The following is a 7,183-nucleotide window of genomic DNA, read 5'->3' as shown; positions in this document are numbered from 1 at the left end:
GTTTAATTCGGTTGTTAAGCAATTTTCCGGTTTAACCCACATATTTTTTGTCACAACCAGTACATGGAATTATGTAAATAGAGCCACTATTACAATTTTGAGAATTATTTATTAGAACATTCTTTACCGTTCCTGAACTTTTAAAAACTAAATTTACTTTGAATATTTTCAATAAATCTTTTATATAAGCAAAGTTTTCATTGTATGGAAGTGCCAGCACATTCTCATTCTTAAAAGGTTCCCTATTCTTGTCGGAATAAAATATATGCCTAGCGCTCTGTAGAGACTTGTCAATTAAAACTTTAGGATATTTTAATTTAATTCCTATGTCATTAATTCTACGAAATTCTACGTCTATAAATTCGGGGCTGCAAATCCTTAAAGCCCTTAAAAACATACTTGAAAAAACAGAAACTTTTACACTAGTTTGATGATTTGAATAAAATTGAATATGGGAGCAAACATTAGTAGGTTTCCTGTAAATATAAAAAACAAAGCCTCTATCATTTCTATGCACTAAAACATCTAAAAATGGCAATTTACAATGATTCTCTTCCTCAATAGTGAATTTTATGGAGTATACTAAACTATTTAACTTTTCCAAATATATATATATATATATATATATATATATATATATATATATATATATATATATATATATATATATATATATATATATATATATATATATATAATGTACGAGAGAGAGAGAGAGAGAGAGAGAGAGAGAGAGAGAGAGAGAGAGAGAGAGAGAGAGAGAGAGAGAGAGAGAGAGAGAGAGAGAGAGTGTCGTTACCAAACGTAAAAGCCCCTTACCGAAAGCATAACTCATAGGACATGCATTCAAAATTTAGTAATATTCATTGAATTCATTACTTGCTTATTTTGTCAGAAAATATAAGGAAATAGTTTACAACACCACGCTCTCCATTTACTCCAAAATAATGCAATCCTGCAGTTCTCATCTTCTTGCACAGTAATTAGGTGGTTATTTAAATTCTGGGAAAGCAATAATTAGCAAGATATGTTGAGGAGGGGGGAAGGGGTTATAAAAAGAAAATAGCTCTGTTTCCTCACCAAACGACTTGGAACTGACATGTCAACAAAATCAACGAAACAGAACTCGTGATGCCAGCGTACATTTTATATACTGTATATTCAAAATATACTTAATCAAAAATTGAGTGATTACTCAAAAGTATCAATATTTGTAAATTGCATATTTTATGGACACTTGAGTAATTAATCCATTTTTATTTAAGCATATTTTGAATATACAGTATATCAAATGTACACTGGCATCACGGACTTCTGTTTATGTACGCTGGCATCACGAATTCTGTTTGGTTGACTATGTTGACGTGTCAGTTCCAAGTCGTTTGATGAGGAAACCGAGCTATTTTCTTTTTATAGCCCCTTCCCCCTTCCTCAGCATATCTTGCTAATTATTGCTTTCCCAGAATTTAAATAACCACCTAATTACTGTGAAAGTATATGAGAACTGCAGGATTGCATTATTTTGGAGTAAATGGAGAGCGTTGTGTTGTAAACTATTACCGTTTTATGAATCATTGATTTTGAAGTATGACTCTTCAAGTAGTAATATGTGCATAAAATTGATCATATTAATAACGTATGGCATAACAAATACAAGTAAATGCATTATAGATTATACCATATGAAAATAGACTGGCGTTCGCAGTAATTAATCTATGCGAGAACTTTAGTTTCAATGGAATTGAGAACAGATAAAATTGAGAACAGATAATAACAAAAGAGGATTGATGTCGCTTGTTCCAATTTACAATGAACAGCGTAACTCCATCCTTTTTTGTTAACATTTATTTTAACACTCACTCATTAGGCAGAGACGATCGTTGACTTCAAATCCGATGAAAGAGAATCTTTTGAATACCTTTGATGGTATAAAAGTGTCATGGCGGAGGAGAAGAGACTTGTATATGTTTTCTTTTTCATCTCTCTTCAACCTAGCAGCGACCAGTAACGGTAAGCTAACTTAAGTCTAGTAGGGCTACTGCTGAGTATCTAACTCATCTTAATTTCTAGGAACTAGAGAGAGCATTACCGGTGACGTTACATGGTCATAAACATCCTTTACCCAATTGATTGATTTTGAGTTTTCTGGTGCTGGGATGAGGCCATCAAACAACTCTTAATCGAGAACACCCCAACGAGGATAATCGTTAGACGACCAAAGGATATTTTTTTTTTTCTGAGAATACTCTTTAGGCACACGGGTGAGAAGTTTTCTGGATTGTCCACGAGGTCGTTGTGTTCTTTTTCTTTCTTTCTTTCTTTTTTGCAAATTCTGTAGTTTTCAGAGGTTCACAACTAAGAGGTTTATCTCAAGTGTTCTCTGACTTGCCCTGTAATTTCGTAAAGCTCTTGAAACAATTCCCCAACAATACAAACGGATTCACCTTCAAATTTACCATTCTCACGTTTTCCACTGTCATGTGCACATACTCTGGATCAGAGATAGCATTTGATAACAGATAAATGCTATTCATAATCCTTCTGCATTCTCGATACACTCATGGTAATTTCCAAAGAAAAGCCAAGTTAACACTAACTTAATTGGCCTTTACACCAATCGCTTGATGTCATATAGCCTTGTGTAAATTAAAGACTGCAGTGTCCTTATCACCGAATAATTATAAATTATCCCGCGTATGGATTCGCTACTCTTAGCAAGAGTACTTTAGCTACATTGATATGGAAGGAAAAACGGTTAAAGTGCGTGATTGTGGATGGGGACGGAGGAGGTAGAGCTTAGTGCCTTTGAAATCGAAAAGTTCAGCTGTGATTGGTCGACGCACGGCGATTCTAACACCTCCCCCCCTCACGCAACAAATACCCCATTAGGCAATTTCCCCCCCCCCTCCTCACGCAACAAATACCCCATTAGGCAATTTTCCCCCCCCCCTCGCTCTTGGTGCTTGGAGATATGAACTACCGAAGTACTCAAATGTGGTAGTTAATTTTATTCGTCCACAGTCAATACTACAGGGTATTTAGTTTTTATATTATACTTGGGATTTTAAACATTTTCAAACTAAAAATAAACATTTATAATGTCACGCAGAATCTCAAAATATGCAATGTATCCTTTATAGCCCACACACACACACACACACACACACACACACACATATATATATATATATATATATATATATATATATATATATATATATATATATATATATATATATATACTTTAATGTTGGTACTGATCTTGAAATATTCTATCTTAAATGTTCCTTATTTCTCCTGAAGTTTATTTAATTCATTATTTTTTTTTATCACTGGGCTATTTCCCCTGTTGCAGCCCTTGGGCTTATAGCATAATTGATTGATTTAAAGTTTTCAGGCATCCTGACATCTAAGGTCATTGACGCCGAGCTCATAGCATAAAAGGTACTGCTTTTCCAGCTAGGGCTGTAGCTTATCTAATAACAATAATGTATATATATATATATATATATATATATATATATATATATATATATATATATATATATATATATATATATATATATATATATATATACATATAGTGTGTGTGTGTGTGTGTTTGTGTGTATATTTGTATGTGTGTGTCGGGGTGCCAATACAGCTCAGCTGCATCAGCTAAAAAGTTGTCACCAAACGTGAATGCTTATTCCGCTTCTCATATGTAACTTTTTAATGGCTTGAATTGAGTGTGATTGCGTTCTTTCAAAGAGGAATAAACTTATGATTTTTATGGGAATTTACTTCAAAGACTGAATTTCCTGATCGGTAACTATTCTCTTCTCTCCGTTATGAGATTTATTCTTATGTAATTACTTTATACGAAATGCAAAAAACGCATAATAGGCCCATGGCGTAAATCAAGAATAAAAAATCTGAACCATGAACCTCATCTGGTAAAAAATAACCTCACTTAAAACCATCATCATCGGAGACCATTAACATTAGGAATCCAATCTTACGCTCAAATAACCTCATCCTAAATTGTGCATAATGCAAGTTGTCACCTGGCTGCATGCGGACAAGAATTTCATCGATCCAAGGTAATGAAGATTATATACAGTCCCGTCTTTAGCGTAAATCTTCTTCTCGTGTACCCAGTTATTATACCGCTGCTCCTGCCGCAGTCGCTGCTGCTGTTGCTGCTGCTACTTTCTCTCCCTGAAGGTGGCCTGGAATTTAGGCGCGTTTCCTTCCTCCCTTTTTTTTCCTCCCGTCGTCATTCGATGCTTTGGGTGTCTGGTGGTTTGGATTCAATTGGATTTGTGAACTTGAAGGACAGGGAAGGCATTCGTCACCGAGGTGCAACTTCTTAGTGTGTGGGGTATAGGGGAGGAGGAGACCCTTCTCTTACATCATGAAGTAAAAGTTGAGAGATTGGACATCAAGACATCTGGAAGAGTAGTTGGACAGAAAACTAACCCCAAAACCGTTGAGAAGATTATTAAGTAATCCCTAAAGTGTACTGACGGCACTATCACTGGAATTGAACGTATATATATATATATATATATATATATATATATATATATATATATATATATATATATATATATATATTATTATTATTATTATTATTATTATTATTATTATTATTATTATTATTAAACAAGCTACAACCATAGTTGGAAAAGCAAGATGCTATAAGCCCAAGGGCTCCAATAGGGAAAATAGCACAGTGATGAAAGAAATTAAGGAAATAAATAAATGATGAGAACAAGTTAACAGTAAATCATTCTAAAACAGTAACAACGTCCAAACAGATATGTCTTATATAAACTATTAACAACGTCAAAAACATATATGTCATATATAAACTATAAAAAGACTCATGTCAGCCTGGTCAACATAAAAACATTTGCTCCAACTTTGAACTTTTGAAGTTCTACTGATTCAACAACCCGATTAGGAAGATCATTCCACAACTTAGTAACAGCTGGAATAAAACTTCTAGAATACTGTGTAGTATTGAGCCTCATGATGGAGAAGGCCTGGCTATTAGAATCAACTGTCTGCCTAGTATTACGAACAGGATAGAATCGTTCAGGGAGATCTAAATGTAAAGGATGGTCAGAGTTATAAAAAATCTTATGCAACATGCATAATAAACTATTTGAACGACGGTGCCAAAGATTGATATCTAGATCAGGAATAAGAAATCTAATAGACCGTAAGTTTCTGTCCAACAAATTAAGATGAGAATCAGCAGCTGAAGATCAGACAGGAGAACAATACTCAAAACAAGGTAGAATGAAAGAATTAAAAAACTTCTTCAGAATAGATTGATCACTGAAAATCTTAAAAGACTTTCTCAGTAAGCCAATTTTTTGTGCAATTGAAGAAGACACAGACCTAATGTGTTTCTCAAAAGTAAAATTTTAAAAGTCATACAAATTCAAAGAAACATTATCAATATTGAGATCCGGATGTTGAGGAGCCACCGTCCTTGACCTACTTACAATCACACTTTGAGTTTTGTTAGGATTCAACTTCATACCCCATAATTTGCATCATGCACTAATTTTAGCTAAATCTCTAATAAGGGATTCACCAACCCAAGATATACTTTCAGGGGATGGAATTGATGCAAAGAGAGTAGCATCATCTGCATATGCAACAAGCTTGTTTTTCTAGGCCAAACCACATGTCATATGTATATAGTATGAAAAGTAATGGGCTAAGAACACTACCCTGTGGAACACCGGATATCACATTCCTATACTCACTATGGTGCCCATCAACAAAAACTCTTTGAGATCTATTACTTAAAAAATCAATAATCATGCTAAGAAACGACCCACCCACTCCCAATTGTTTGAGTTTGAAAATAAGGGCCTCGTGATTAACACGGTCAAAGGCAGCACTAAAATCAAGGCGAATCATACGAGCTTCCTGACCACAATCAAGGGATATCTGTACAGCATTGGAGATTGTAAGAAGGGCATCACATGCTCCAAGGCCTTTACGAAAACAAAATTGCAAACTAGGGAATAGATGATTACCTTCAGCAAACCTATTAAGACGTTTTGCCAGAAGGCGCTCAAAAACTTCAGATAATGTGGGAGTTATGAAAATTGGGCGGTAATCAGTGGGACTTGAGCTACCACAAACGCCAGTCTTATTTTAAATAGACGATAATTGCCCAGTAGATTCCCTCGTAAAGGTTTAAAAAAAAATGTATTTTACAAATTATAGTTGCTTTTATTGTTTTATAATAGTATATTTTCAATACGAGTTTTATGATAGATTTTAGAACATATACGTACACACACACACACACACACACACACACACATATATATATATATATATATATATATATATATATATATATATATATATATATATATATATATATATATATATATATACATATATAAATTCAGATTTTTATTATAGTTTTAATTAATTTTTTTTAACTAACTTTGATATATATTTAATTTAGGTTTAAGCACTGAATTGCCCCTGCTGCCCAGTGCTTAGCTTTTGAGCCTAAATTTCATAAATCCCTGCATTCATTTTAAAGAAAAAAAATTGCAACATCCATTGAAAATTTTATTCTATTTATTTATATATTAATACATAAAAAGCAAAGCACCATTTATTAAAAAAAAAGTAATTCAAGTTAAAAAGTCATTCTAAAAACAAAGCAAAATAAAATAAACACCATTTTAGAAACAAAAAATCTGACAAACGGTCTTCTTTGTATGATTGTGTTCTCCGAGTCGTTTTATAATGGATTCGTTATTTGTATGCACTCTTGCATGACACTTTTTTTGTATAAAATTGATCACATTTCCAAACAGTTTTTTTGCCATTTGTTTTCTCTTTCACAAATAGATGACTATTGTCAATTAACTTTTTCTTATTCCTTGTGTTTACAACATACTCCAGAGACATCTTGAAGGGTTCAGTCCGAGTTATTATCAAATGAAGACAAGCTGCTAAAATAAACGGAAAATTTCTCTGATTAATTTCTGTTTTAGGAAAAGTCAACAAGCTGGCTGTTTTCCAATAGTTAGATAGTTAGATCCCATCAACAACTATTACAATATTAAATTAGACATTTATGTTTTATCGTTCATTTGTTTTTGGCTTTGAGCAGATTACTTACCTGACTAGGAAATTACAGACGATGTGATAT

The sequence above is a fragment of the Palaemon carinicauda genome, chromosome 12, assembly GCF_036898095.1.
Source record: "Palaemon carinicauda isolate YSFRI2023 chromosome 12, ASM3689809v2, whole genome shotgun sequence".
In the NCBI taxonomy this organism is placed as follows: domain Eukaryota; kingdom Metazoa; phylum Arthropoda; class Malacostraca; order Decapoda; family Palaemonidae; genus Palaemon; species Palaemon carinicauda.
This window is presented reverse-complemented; position numbering follows the sequence as displayed.